This window comes from Agelaius phoeniceus, chromosome 3, assembly GCF_051311805.1.
Source record: "Agelaius phoeniceus isolate bAgePho1 chromosome 3, bAgePho1.hap1, whole genome shotgun sequence".
In the NCBI taxonomy this organism is placed as follows: domain Eukaryota; kingdom Metazoa; phylum Chordata; class Aves; order Passeriformes; family Icteridae; genus Agelaius; species Agelaius phoeniceus.
Window position 1 is genome coordinate 51,086,261 of NC_135267.1, and position 15,521 is coordinate 51,101,781.

General features: G+C 39.5%; 1 protein-coding gene across 1 annotated transcript in view; it reads right to left on the minus strand.

The window, feature by feature from the left end:
* The window catches only part of MAN1A1 (mannosidase alpha class 1A member 1), a 140,109-nt gene that overhangs the window by 104,272 nt on the left and 20,316 nt on the right, over nucleotides 1-15,521 (minus strand). The window lies entirely within an intron of this gene.

Here is a 15,521-nt window from a genome sequence, read left to right on the forward strand (position 1 = left end):
CAACTTAACATATCACCACCAAATCACATTTTGCACAAGAAAAGGTGCACCACAGATAAATACTGCTTTGGGAAACAGCCTTGCAGAGCCCAGCACAGCAGTGCTGTGGTAAGAGCAGGGGGCATCCACACGGAAGTCAGGGGAGTGGGTTGACTCAGGAAAGGCTCACACTCTCTACCACCATCACCAGGCATATCTGGTGTGATCTGTCTTTTGTCAGTGGTCCAGGTGCATGTCCAGGAGCCCACCTGCCCCTCCCCAAACATCTGGTGAGAAGAATGCACACAGCTCTGCAGGCCTGGTGACAAACCACTGCCACTCCAGCAGGTCCAACACCTCTCCTTGGCAACCACCAGTTTTAACACCTGCTCAGGGATAGTCTTCTTTAAAGGTCACCACAAGCAGCATTGCTTTATGTAACAGAAAGAAAGATTTTGCCACCTTGCTGTTCTTCCTCCCCTCTTCCACAAGGCAGAGTAGTGCTGGAAATGCCAGAGGTCATCATCTAGACAAAAAGTGACAATTTCAGACCTTTTCAGAGATAGTGCTTCAGGCTGTCAGATGACAACACTGCTCTGTCCTTGCTTTTAGATCTCTTCTTGAGGCCTTGTGTGTCAAGGATAATTTTGTTAAATAACAGTTATAATCCTAAATTTAAAAGCAGCAGCCTTGGGACATGCTGATAATAGTAATCCTGCACTTTCTCCTTTCCTCTTTCCTTTGCTCAAATCTCAGAGAAATTATGTCAATTAAAAATCTGCATTAAGCCATACTACAACAAATGACAACAGATTTTTTAGAATACTGCCATACTCTTGAGAATAAACATTTCTCCACTATTAATGGGAAAAAAAATTGCACATCTATCCTGCAGGAAAATTCACAGATGTTAATCTACACTACAGGTCCAGCTTTACAAATACAAAAATTGGCAATGGCACTTAATATGTGAGCATTTTCAAGCAAAAGATTAGCCTGGTGTCAGATCTCAGCCGAAAGGCAAGTCAGAGGCCCTGTGGAAATGGTCTTGGGCCATGGATAGCAGTGATATGTGGGATGGAATTGCTGCCATCCATGGTCTGAGACCAGCAGGAGCTGTTTCTGTTGCTTGACTTCATTGCAGAATGGCTTAGGAGCTCTCCCAAGATGGGGCTTTTGGTCTCAAAGCAGAACTGGTAATAGGCAGCCAACTGGCAGGCTTTATGACTATGGGCTCTTCTCAGTCCCTGGTACAAGGATCAAGACTGCATGAAACCAATCATTTGTCCACAGCATATTTTCTAATTTACCAATTGAAATTTTCTGGTAGTTTGCCTGTTGTACAAGAAAGACTTATTCTGCTCTGCCATCATATCCCAGACCTGCAAGCTCTGCTTTAGATATCAACATACAAACTGCCAGAGATTTCGGGAAGCTAAATCTTAAGCTTTGTCAAAGCTTATTTCCTCATGCAATCACATCAGAATCTTTTCATTTGCTTAATCTTAATCAGGGCACACCACACAAAAGGGCTTTTTTTAAAAAATTTAAATAAACTAAACTTGTAATTAAGTGGCCTGAATCAAAGGGCCTAAAGATGTAGTACTATAACAACATTATAATTGCTCAAGCCACTACCAACATTGTTCTTCCCTTTTTCCCTCCTTTTTCTCCTAGCACACCTATGCTCCTCCTCTTGCATAAGAAATGCAGTGGTCATCTATTCCCAAACCAAGTCAGTTCAGGAAACAGAAACTTCTGCAAGTGATATTCTTGTTTTGAGTCTCAATTTTGTCTTGTCAGATTCCCCAAATCAGATTGTCACGGGTATCAGTTACCAAGAGGGAAAGGCAGGAACAGCTCCAGACTGGTTCAGTCCAGCCACAATAGTCACAAAGTGTGTGATGCTACAAGATGTTCTAGATGTAATCACTTTCCTTTAGTTTTTCCCCATGGATTGACACTTCAATGATATTGTATCATAAATGTATGCATGACTTGGTAGCAGAAAGCACTCTGATTACCCTATAGCTCATCACCCCCTAGCTAGTAAGACAACCCAGGAAGATAACCCAGACAGTAGACCACTACCTTCTAATAATATTTATTATTGTATGCCAATGAACATCAGATGGGTTGTTGGGGTTTTTTGACAAAAATTTCCTCCCATTCTGCTAACTACTCAGGTACACTTATCTAATTGCTTCCTAGGAAATTACAATGTGTGGATTCCACAAGCCAAGCAGACAAGAAAAAAAAAAAACAACAAAACCCCCAAACAAACAAACAATAAACCAAAAAGCACTGCTCTGCCTAAACTTAAGGAAATATTCCAGTATGAAAAACCCTACCAGAATTCACTGAGCAGATCAAATTCATCTCTTTTGGCTAATCAAAGTATTCTTCAGAACTCTTCCAGAAAGCCTAGATTTAGACAAAACCACTGAGGTTAGTGAGCAAATTTACTCCTAAGAAAGGACATCCTTGCTCAGACATTTGGAGATTTATGGACATACACTGAAAGCAAAAGGTAGCTCCAAAAGCAGTCAGTGAGCCCTCTAGTGTTTCAAAAGAAACGAGTCATTCCAACCAGACACAACCGTGAATGGCTCTTTACAAAGAAGTTATTAGCTCGTAGTGTTACTGTGTGACTGGGCAAAGAGCCCGCAGACACAGCAGCCAAAGAACCCTACCTTAATCAACACTGCCTTGCTACACAAGCCACCTTGGGCATCTGACCTATCAAGAAGTCTCAATTTCTAGGATTCAGTACATCAGAAATACTCTACTGTGGAAATTACAAAACCATATTGAGTTTCCCGCTACATTAACTTCCTCTCTGTAAATAGCTTCATTTTCTATGTAAGAATGAAAAGGTTCTAAAATATTGAGGAGCAATTTTAATTGACCCAGCTCACCAAGGTAATTCTTTGCTTAGGCAAAGCTCCTAGTACTGGTATTTCGGGAATTAATTTTAACAGGTTTTTTTGAGAAATCCATCTATCTTTGCAGTCTTCACCTTTTTGTTTGCACGGGATATCACGAAATCATTGCCTCCTGATTTTTTTTTGGTAATTCAAGAGTCTTTTGATCACATCTCTGACTACTTGTACAAGTGCTGTTGATCACTTGAAATTTCTAAAGATCACAGTTCCTGAGAACATCTGGTATATCAACACAACACTACTGATGATGTTAAAAAGAGAAATTCCCAGTGAGGGAGACTCCAACAGCTTTTGACTAAATGATTCCTGATACTCTCAATCTCCTCTACAGTATAACTAACACAATTATTTTAAATAATTACATATTAACCTTCCAGGATGTTAACAGGCAGTTATATTTGCATAGAAGCATCCCTCAGTTCTTCCAGTTTCACTACATACTAAAAAAAAAGAATCCCAGAATGGTTGGGATAGGAAAGGAGAGACAATCTGGAGATCAACCACCTCCAGCCTCTGTGCTAAAGCAGGTTCACCCACAGCAGGTTGCACAGGATTTTGTCCAGGCAGGTTTTGAATATCTCTAGAGAAGGAGAATCCACAACCAGCAGCTTGTTCCAGTGCTCTGACACTCTCACAGTAGAGATGTTTTTCCCTCACATTTAGATGGAACTTCCTGTGTGTCTGTTTGTGCCCACTGCAACTTATCTTGCTCCTGGGCACCACTGAAAAGCCTGACCCTGTCTTGACCTTAAGATATTTGTATGCATTGATAAAATCCTATCTCAGTTGTCTCTTCTTCAGGTTCAACAGGCCCTTAGCCTTTCCTCATAGCAGTGAGATGCTTCAGTCCCTCATCATCTTCGTAGCCTTTTGCTAGACACTCTCCAGTAACTCCTTGTCTTTCTTGAACTGGGGAGCCCAGAAAGGTTCATTGAACCTCAAACTCTAGAACAGACTAACAGCTCTTTCTCTGTGAAAGCAGAGAATAAATAAAACCCCTTCCTACAGCCATAATATTGGCCAACTAAAAGATGATGATAATGCACTCCCATTTGTTGGTATTTTAGTTACTGTCACCTTTCAAAGCACTCTAACACAACACCTAGAGAGGACATATAAGTCACTTGAAATTTGCAAAATACAGCTCTATTCAAACATTGACAGAAAACAACAGCGATGCTGAATCAGCAGAGTAAGAGTGGTGTTTAGATGGAAACCCTTGCAGTACCAGGTGGAGTGAAAATAATAACTTAATAAGGTTTATTTTTAGCGGTTACATACAAGTGGGGGAGATGCAAAAGAGGATGTCAGGAAAAGAATTAAAGCACCTTTTAGAACTGGGATATTAAAGGAGAAAAAGGATTAATTGCATGAAATAGTACCATCCTGACCTTCAACAGAGCCATTTAAGTCTTGCCAACAGAGGAGGAAGGCAGAAGACTAAGGTAACAGAAAGTTCAAGAAATGAAGAGAAAAAAAAACCCCAAACAACTCCCTTCCAAATCAAACCTCCCCCTGCAACAAACCTCTGAAGAAAATGTAACAGTTTATATAGTCTCTATGAACTCCCATCCCTGGCTTAAATAATCTTTTCTTTCTCACTTTACACTGATCTTTCTACACATTTAACTTATTCTTACCTTTTAAACTCCTTACCAGAACTACATGTTCACTCAGGCTACTCTCCCTGCATCTTCTCTCCTTGCTGCTGGAACTAAAACATAATTTTTCCAGAGTATCAGCAAGGGTAAGGAAGTCCCTAAAATTAGTGAGAAACCTCAACAGGCATTCCACTTGAACTTTCCTCCTGAAAAAATCAACTTGCATGGCTGAGGACTGTTCTGGGTCTGGCTGGGATGGAGTTAGCATCCATCACTGCAGCCCATATGGTGTTTTGAACTGGTGCCTGAAATAACGCTGATAACACAACAGTGTTTTGGCTGTTGCTGAACAGCACTTGTAAAACAGCAAGGCTTTCTCTTTTTCCAGCTCCTGCCCCTTTTCCACTCCTCCTGAGAGGGAGAATGGAGGAGGTGGCTGTAAGGTTGAGGAGGGGGACAGCTGGGAGAGCTGACTCCAGTTGGTCAAGGGGTTATTTCCTACCATGTTAACATCATGTTCAGCAACAAAAACTGGGGCAGAGGAAGAAAGAGCAGCTTTCCAAGGTGGCTGCTGTTCAGTGACTGGGCGTCAGTCTGACTGTGGGAGGATATGAGTGACTGCCTTCACACCATTTGTCTCTGTCCCCTCCTTCTTTCACCTAATAAATGGGCTTTATCTTGACCCACCAGCTCTCTGGCTTTCATGCTTCCTGTTCCCTCCTGCAGCCCACCTGGGCCAGCAGCTGTGTGGATGCTTGGCTGCTGGCCCTTTGACCCACCACAGTGTCTCGTCAGCACAGGAAGTTCGTGGCCACAATTCAACCTTCTGGTTTCTTTGCCCCAATGAAATATTACATCAACGTTAGCAAAACCTCAAGTTATAGAAAGCCTTATATTCTTACTTTCTGTTCCCACTACTGTTCACCAACAAGCTAACTACTCTGTAAACTATTCTGCATAACCTGTTCACAGCCACTGAGAACCAACCAAATTGCAGCACAGCAGAAAAAAATCATTATAAGAATTTATTATTAGCAAAAGCAATACTACCTTTGAAATTATTGAATTGCCACCAATTAGGATTTCTCTGTGAAAAACTGTATGATCCACCTTCAGCTGATTCACTATCACTTTCAAAAGGCTGTGCTGCATATATGAAAGCTTTGTTTAATATGCTCTTACTGAATCTACTGATTACCACAGTGAGTAATTTTTAGAAATACACAGCCTTTGTTTCTTTAGTTATCAAAAGTATTACATTTGTGTTTCACCATTTTCATAATGATTGTAACATTGCGCTTTAAAGAAATACAAGTTATTAACTGAGTTTATTGAGCTTCTCTTGAATAATATACAACTAGAAAACATGAAGTAATAGGTTAATTTTCTCTTTATTTCAATACATAATGCTTTTTCTAGGATTAGTAAGCACAACTAGATTGCAAATTCATTTGACATTTTCCCTTGCTTTTGAGCATGATCTTTGTTACCTTTGTCAATATTCACTGTTATTGCTTTGGTAATGCTTTAAACCTTTCATTTTAATCTTTTCTTGCAGTTCTGCATGCAATCCTAACACATTTCAGTGTCTTTTCCATCTGGAAATATTTTGATCACTAATAACTACCTTGACTTTTTTTTTTAAGTAATTTTTATCAGTATTCACAGTGTGTTCAGACTTGCTCTATAGTGGAAATTCTAGGTAAAAATGTAAGGCGTTCTACTGTAGTTACTTCTTCACTGATTAGTTCATAACCTTATCTAAGCAAACATGCAGATCTGACTAACAATGGTCCATGTCTGCTTTAGGCTCCTTCAGTTATTCTGTCTACTGTTATGCCGGACTGCTGACAGAATTCACTATAAGCAACTTTCCATAAAACAAAAACTTAATTTTTAAACCAAACACCAAGGTTCACTAGAAAACTAGTAAAAACTGGTTTATATCCAGATCACTGTTTTCTGTACATAGAATTGTGTCTCGAGTTTATTTGCAAGCTAAAAATTAGCAATTATAGTTGAATTTTATTTTAAGCTATTTTCTGTTACTATTGCTTACTTCAGATACAAAGCTGAAGAAATAATCTCAAATGTATAAAGGTTCATCTCAGTTGATACTGTTTATTTTTTTTTCTCTTGAATCTGACAGAAATGACAGACTCCCTTTCTCTACTGGCAACAGAAAACTGGTTTTTTTCCTTCGAGACATGTAAAATAAATCCTGTCACTATGAACCTTCACATAAATAATCACTTCTTATCTGTCAGCAGGAAGATTACTGCAAATCAGGAGCTTGACAGATTTTTGGTGTTAATAACCTCATTTCCTAATGGCATCACCCTGAGTTAAAAGCAAACCACACAGTGTCAATGTTTGTGTAACAGGCACTGCCGAAGTGTCACCATTTCTCATTTAGCAGGTGGATGATAACCATGCTCTGAAGCCCTGGCAGGCTGGAGGGGTTCCTGTGAGTGCTTCCTGATGGGACTTCCACCCAGCCAAGAAAAGCCACAAATGAGACTTCAGCATTAGTTTACGGGCCAGCAACATGGATTCCCAGTCCCTGTTTTCCATGAAGCAGCACACGGGCGTTTGGAGAACATTTAGGTGCTCACAGCTTCCTTGTGCACTGTGATGGGAACGAAGGACTCCCCACAACCCACAGAGCAGGGCACTGCCAGACACAAACTGGGGGAAATACCCATGCCTCCTACCACAGCAAAGGCAGAACTAAGGTAGCCAAACTGGATTACAGGATTTTCCCTTAATATTAAATGTGTGCACCATATCATGGAATACTTTATAGGGTTCTGTATTTAATGATCTGCATTAAAGGGATATGCGAGCAAAATCCTGCTACTCTTCAGCATTTAAATATCTTACAAATAATTCATTTCTTGCCCACAAGGACAAATTAAAATATAAAAAAACAATCTAGCATTTGCATAAAAGAAAAGGAAGTAAGAAAAAATAAAAATCTCAAGGCCTATTCTGAGAATTAATTCATCTTTTGTACTGCAAAGCACTTTAAACTTCTCAAATGGAAAGCCTTACAGAAATGCTAAGTATTATTCCCTCATGTGTTAAGTTACAGATAAACTTCTATTCTTATATTTTCTATTCCTCACAGTAGCTTGTAAGCCTCCTTAGGACTGTATTAAACTATGCAACTAATATTCATCATATGCCGTTCTGGGCATCATTTATTAACCAGGGACAGACTCTGCACAGTGCTTCATTCTGTTACTCATTTTAAAAGGAATCAATTATCCTATTAATTCTGTAACAAGAATTATAATTAAAAGGTAACTAAAGAGAACAGGAAATTTGCAGGTGAAGTATTTTCTACACTTATTCTATTACTGCACATTTTATTTAATGCACAAGTACACAAGAAAAAAGAGACTATTTCATGTAAGAAATAACTAATAAGAACAGCAGCCCTTATGCTTTGACATCTGCATTAAAAAAAAATCATTTGAAAAATGATTGTATGACATGTGAAACTAATCCATGATAACAAGACACATTTTACTCATTTGTCAGGTGTACCTCTCTTTGTTAACTGAATATAATTGAAATATCTCTCTTTGTTAACAGTAATGTACTGCTAAAATTATGAATTTACTAAAAACCTGGAGATACCAGAATATTTTACTATTAGTTTCTGAGAGCTAGGATACAGTGCATTAACTATTGAATTGTTCATTTTAGAAGACACCAGAGTGATAAGGCAGAGAAACCTGAAGGAAGATCTTCAGGAAGGAAGAGTTTACCTGCATATTTCCTATATTAATATAATTCAGTTAGTATATTATATTAGCCAATATCTACAGCCTGCTTCTTACCTGGCCATCTCACCAGTACAGCTACAAGCAAAACAAACTTTTTGGTGCAGCACAGAAGTATCCTGAGACCCCTTCCTTGACCAATGAAAAACTAAGAAGGCAAGAAAAATGTATGGCCCTTCCCACAAAGAGCACTTTCCTTGCACTTACTGTAACCAAAAGTCTGTTTAATTGCAGCCAAATGAAATAATCTAGTTCAGGGAAATAGAAAAAAGGGTGGTTCAAAATCTTGCCCATATAGTTACCCAAATAACAGCATTCATTCTACCTTGAACCAGCCAGAGTACATCAGTTTTAGCTCAGTTTTAGACTCATTCACTCAACTCCAGCTGTCTACCACCAAAAGTATAGAAAACAAAATAGATATGCAAGAAAATGCTATTTCCTTATCATATGGAGGGGTTTGAATAATCTTTTTCTTATTATTTTTTATTTTCCATCCCAGGTAAACTAGGATTTGAGTATGTTCTGTGGGCATTTAAATAGTTTTTCCTGAAAATATCTGCTTTGAAAGCATCAGTTAGGATATTGTTGAACTCCTTCTTCCTCCAGCTCTCAGTTACTAGTGGGTGAACCAACCACACATTCCCACTAACTACAGGACTAAGTGGAAAAAGAAAAGAAAATATAGTACTGAGGTACAGTATTATGAAATTACACACAATTTATGTTAGTAACCAAAAATCTTTTTCAACTTATGCCACTTGTCATTGATGTCTGTATACATAAACAAGACAGAAGTCTTGAACTGTCCAAGTCATCCAGTTCCAAACAAAAGAGCAGTCTAAAGAGCAAGCCATACAGCCTCTACCTTACAACTTAGCAACTGTTACCAAGATCTGCATTTCAGAAAAAAAAATGAAGCCTACAGCCTGTCACTCAAAACCACTGCATTTCTCCAAGGCTGTCTTCTTCAACACTTAATATAAAAAAGTCAGATGGACTCTTTAACAGATGCAGGGAAAAAGTATTTCCTTATCAATAGCAGAAGAGATAGATGATGTTTCTTCAGACAACCTATTATTTCAGCAGTTTGGATATCTATTTTTTTCTCAAATCTCTATGGTGGATAAATCAGTGATGGTCTATTCTGTTTTTTTATCTAAGGAGAGTCACTGTCAGCTATTTTTTTAAGAACCAGATCACAAAGATGTTTTGTGTTAATTAAACACCCATTAAAAGAGAAACACATCACATTATAAGGTAGTGTGGAAGAACTCAGGTCATTGTTCATTACTGACAATAACCAGAAAGAAAATTCAAATATTTTCACTTAAAACAGAAAAGCATTGAAGAGTTGTATAAAGAAATTGAAGAATTAGTAGCAGCCTCTGAAGTTCATGCACAATTTGAATAATGTCACAGAAGGGAAGGCAAAAAGAAAGCAATTTGTGGAAATACTACTATTATGAAGAATAGTAGTATACGTAGACTCATCCCACTCAGTGTCATTTTTTTTTCTTAGTCTACTTATGACTTGCTACAGTTTCCAAGAGCTCCCAAGCTGAACAGTGTGAACAGTTCAGCTCCTGCACCTACACAATACAATCGTGCTTTTGTTCTCTTTTTCCTACTATTCTTTAAGAAATGATTTGGTAAGTTTGGCTTCTGATTAGATTATAAATTATTCATGGCATGGACTGTATGTCCTACTTGTTTTTAGGTACCTGGCACTCCATAGCATGCTGCTAGTGAAGTTCCCAATCTCAGCAGGGGCAAGGCAAATAAAAAAGTAAGCAGTACAATAATAAGCAGTGTTATGCATTACAATACAGACACAGGAAGTGATTAACATCAAGGTGATTCAAGTTGCTGTTTCAGAGCATGATTAACACACAAAAATGAAATAAGATACTTTCACACATTTTGAACCTCAATCTCCCCCACGCTTCTAAGTTTTATTCTGCTGCTAAAGCCAGTAACAAAGTTTTGGCCACTTTGTTAAATGGAAATTGTCAGTATATCCAGGTCTATCGAGCACGTCTTTTAAGATAGGAACAACAACTTAAAAAAGCAACAACAACCTTCTTGAAGTTTCTCTCCCTTGCAAAATTAGTCTAAATTCATCCCACAATCCTGCTTCCCTACCAGGGAATTGGAAGTGATAAGACAGTATCCTTGGTGGTAAGAAGTTATAGTGGTGAGATGAATGGCAGACTGGCATTGAAAGGCAAAATTTCAGATGTATTTTCTAAGTGCAATGTTTCTTTAATCATATTTACTTTTATTTACTTGTACTTGATTGAAGCAATCACTTTTAAATGCTTTTTTTATTGCAGTTTTTTTCCTTAAGAAAAAAAATGAAACAGTGAGCCATGCATTATTAGTCGATTTGGGGCCATTACCAACTTAAGTTAAATGGCTAATAACAGTAAGTAAAAACACAAATAAGCTACAAAAGCTACGAGAGTTTCCCAGTTAATGAGAAACTTACTAGAGCTTGATGCTGCCCCCAAATTCATGAAGTGGAGGGCAATTTGACTTTTCAAAAATGTTGGGTACTGACAATAAATACTTTCCCCATCCTCAGGCCATCAGCTTTGACAAAAGGCCCGCTCTTCCTTTCCCCTCCCCTCTCCTCTCTCCAGTTAGAGAAGCTGAAGGTCTCCACTGCTGCAGCTCATTACTGTGGCCACGGTGAAACTGCACTTTCCAAAGTCAGAGAGCCCGGTCACTGAAGAGTATTTACATGGATTAATCAGATACACAGTTGCTGCATGGATCAAGGGCTAAGTCTGCATCATTACCTCTACCACCAGAATATCCTGGAATTAGGGCAAAAGGATGGGACTGATTCCCAGCAGCTGAAAACCAGTTACACCTGGGTCAAAAGCAGGTGACACCTGAAGAATATGATGCAGTGCAACCTTACCCAGCTTGTAACCAGCCAGTTTGGGGTAGGGGAAGGAAATCCAGCCTGGGAGCCAGGGCTGCTGTTGGCAGAGGTCAGAACAGGCTGGAGAACAGGCCAACAAGAACTTCATGGAATTTAGCAGGGTTCAGGTGGTGCACAAGGACAAGGAGCCAGGGAGGCAGAGGTGTGGGCTGCCCAGGGTGGCTGTGCCAGCTCTGCTCTTCTCTGGGGGGTTCCAGCACTGTGGAGGCACAGACCTAAGCAGCCCTGTCTGACCTTGGATCAAGGACCTTCTCATACCTCCAGAGCAAGTTATCCTGCAATCCCACCAAATTCAGTACGGATTGCACATATTTATGCACATTTTACAGGGCAAGTAAATTGACTTGCTTTTCCTGATCAACAAGGACACAACTCAAATTTCAGCCCAAGATTGTGGCTGTTCAAAATATTCCAGATGAAAATCATAAATTGTTAACGGCTCTTCCCAGCCTTCAGAAATATTTCAAGGTGTTCTCTATACTGAAAAAAATATGTCAGCTATGCAAAACATTGCCAGCTCACTTCTGAAAGGAAGCAAGAGCTATCTACTTATGGCACTAGTATAGAAAGATCCAAGAAGAACAGTTAAGATAGTCAGACCCTGGCAAAATGGGATGAAGATCCAGTGTCATCTACAAATTCATGATTTCTGCCCATTTCAAATTCACATCTACCTATCTTGGTCAGAATTGATCAAACAGCTTTTCTAGGGCTGCATTTGATTTCAGGAAAAAATATTATTTTAAGAAGTATTTATTTCTGTGGCCCTATCTCCAGGAAACATGGGTTGTATAGTAGCAACTTTTCTAAGGTGAAGATTTCTTGCTGTAAATTAATCATCACATCTAGCTCTGCACACAATGAAATAACCACCAAAACAGGAAAGGTGTATCAGCTATTTCCCTTCATCAGTTTTATCACAGTATTCAAAATGGATATTGTAAGCTGCCTAAACATTACCATTCTTTATGTGGCATTTTTTTTTTCCTCTTGAAACATTTATCTGATTAGGTGGCCTGTGGATCCTGACACAGTCAGTGCTGGTCGAGTTCCCCAAATACAGGATACTCAGACCTTATGCCTTTGCTTAATTCCCCTACCACAATATATACATGATACAAACAGTGACTGGATTGGTAAATTAACTTTCCAGATCACATAAACACATCTGCAAAAATAGTAATAAAGACACTTTCCCCATCCCCAACAGGTGAAATGTATATACTGGCATCTATATTTCCTTCTGTCAGGCTGGAGTAATGTTGGCACCTTGGAAATAATGCCTTTATAATGAAAAATACCACTATGCCATGAGTCTTTTTGTGGAAGGGTAGTGCTTAAGAAGAAACTTAAAAATCTAAACAAGTCTGCTTTTATGTACTAAAGTTAATTTAACCCTTGGGTAGTATCTCTTCCAGTGCTATACAAAGCATATTAGTGCTTTACACAGTATTTTTCTTATATATCCAAATCTTCCTCAGCAATAAGCAGACATAATTGACATAGAAAATCATAAGATGGTTAATAGTTCATCAACTCCATGTGAGTTTGGGCAGAACTGTTGCAGGCTTATGGAGAATGCCTCTGATCATGTTTTCATGACAGTCAAAAGAATCAGATGCTTAATTATACAAGAAAATGAATGCAAAACCATAAAGCTGTTATGAGACAAAACCAGCCACCAAGGATACTAGTGGTCTGTTCCAAACATCTCCTGGCAGTGGAGGATACAGAAGAAAAAGAAAAGATACAATTAAGAGGCATGAAGATATTTTCCTCAATGGAAAGGATGAAAAATGGGCAACAAGATAATAATAAAGACATTAGAAAAGTAAGGATTGTTCCTGAATGACTTTGTAAAAGACAAAAGGAAGAAATGAAACACACAAGCAATTAGGTTTGTTACTGAAAAGGCAAACACTCAAGAATCATTGCCAGAAGATGCAGAAACCTAACAGGATACTGAAGGATTTGAGAGAGCAGATGGTCAGAGAGGCCCAAACTTCATACTGTATTTCCTAAGCTGCTAACAAAAAGTGTGTCAAATGCATTTTTCACAGCACAAATGGAACATAATTTTAGTTTGCACTACCTATAACACAGATAATGGCATGATGACTTTTATTGGGGGATACCTTCTAGCCAACACACCCAGTAGAGGCTTTATATTCTAGAGTCATGTGGTCATGATTAAGGTTGGAAAAGACTTCTAAGGCCACCAAGTCCAACTACTAACCCAGATCTGCTAAGGCCACCAATAAAATATGTCCCTAAGCATCACAACTACATATCTTTTAATAACCTCCAGGGATGAGGATTCCCTGGACAGCCTGTTTCAATGCTTGACAATCTTTTTGTGACAAAGTTTTTCCTAATACCCAACCACTGGTGCAACTTGAAGCCATTCCCCCTTGTCCTATTGCTTGTTACCAGGGAAAGAGTAACCTCACCTCACTGCAGCCTCCTTTCAGTCAGCTGTAGAGAGTGATAACATCCCCCCTGAGCCTCCTTTTCTCTAGGCTAAACAACCCCATCTCCCACAATGGGAGAAAAGTTTAGCTTTCACTGCCATCTAAATTTACACTTTCTCAGCATATACGGTGCCTCACACAAATATAAGCTACAATAAAAAAAACATAGAAAGTGTAATTCTTCTCCATAATACAATGCATTCAACAGCTACCTGTAATTTCTGACCTTTCCTAAGAAGGAACAGGAAAGCCAGCTACAGAGAGAAAGGAAAAACTGTGGATGTAACTGCTTTCCAGACACTCCTTTTTTTTAAATTCTCTTGCTTTTTTCAGGCAGGTATGTAAAACCACACAAGTCTCCCAGAACCTCTGTTGATTCTTCACTTGCATTTCAAGATTCCTTAAGACAACTTAATGTAAACTACAATACAGATGAGACAAAGTCCTTGCTCTCCCTCAAACTATTTTGGACAGTTCAGCCTAAAGTTGAAGCTTTAGGGGCTTGGAACTAGGTGATTTTTAAGGTTTCTTCCAACCCAAATCATCTTATAAAAATAATCTAGGGAGTTTGCTGCAGCAAAGATATAAGATATAGTTCAAAGATAAACATAATTATATGGCAAAAGTGAAAAGAAAACATTCAAATTCTTATAATAATTTAAAAAAAAAACCTATGTTAAGTCACCAAGCTACAAAATGGTTGGTAGAGTAAAGCCAGGGATGAAGTTTGCTGTTGAGAATCTACTTCCCATGTTTATAAACAGCTCTCCCTCAACACACGGAAAACAACCAACCAACCAAACATATACAAGCAAAAAACACATCAACTTCACTTGCTATGGATAGAAAGATGAATTTGACAAGCCCCTCGCAGGCAGGCTGATGGCTGATGAGTAGAGCAGGCAGGGACTGAGCCTCCCCAGCAGCCTACTTGACAGGTCCTGTCAGTTTTCATTTCTGCCTTAGTGCCTGCCCACGAGCAGCTTTTGTAAATTCTGAAGATTCTACTTTTGGGTGAAGCATTTTTTGAAAATAAATATATTGTTCTTCAGTCTCACGTTTCTTCCTTAAATCTCAAATTTTTCCATCAGGAATGTTCTCTACCCAGCTCTGGGCTCAACCCCTTTCCCAAGTTTATTCTTCTTTCCCAGCTACCAAGTCCCCAGATCTCCAGTGCAAACAGCCGCGGTTATCCCTATAGAAAGACTTCAGGAAAACTCCAGCTACATCTACAGTTACATAAACATCGAGGTATGTGTGAACTGTGTTATTCTGCAAGCTTTTTGGGGGTGCGGGCGCAAAGAATTACAGACTGCCAGACTGTGAGCGCTGCCAGGCTGGAGGCGCTGTGCCGAGATAATAGCGGCGAGATACCAGCACCGCCCCGGCGTGCGAGATGCTGCCGATAACACAGGGGGAGCAGCCCACACACGCACGGCTCACCCTTCCCTGCGGCACCCCGACAAGGCAGCGAGGGACAAAGGGCAGGCAGGTGGCAGAGATAACACACTGCCAGCTTTTGACAGGATGGAGGCCGGCGAGGAAAGCAAAACCAGGCTGGTTAACTGCGCTGAGGATGACAAATGGAAAGAGCTTGGAAAGCAGAGAACGGGAGAAGGGAATGCAAGGAGAGACAAATGGGGTGTTTGAGGGCACATTATCAATGCAGTGCGTGCTCTCTCTCCTGCAGGTGAGGGAACAGCTAGAGAGGAACTCCTGAGCTCTTCAAATATGGAGCAGACCTTTCCCCAGGTTTATAGCTCATTCGGGTAATACTAATG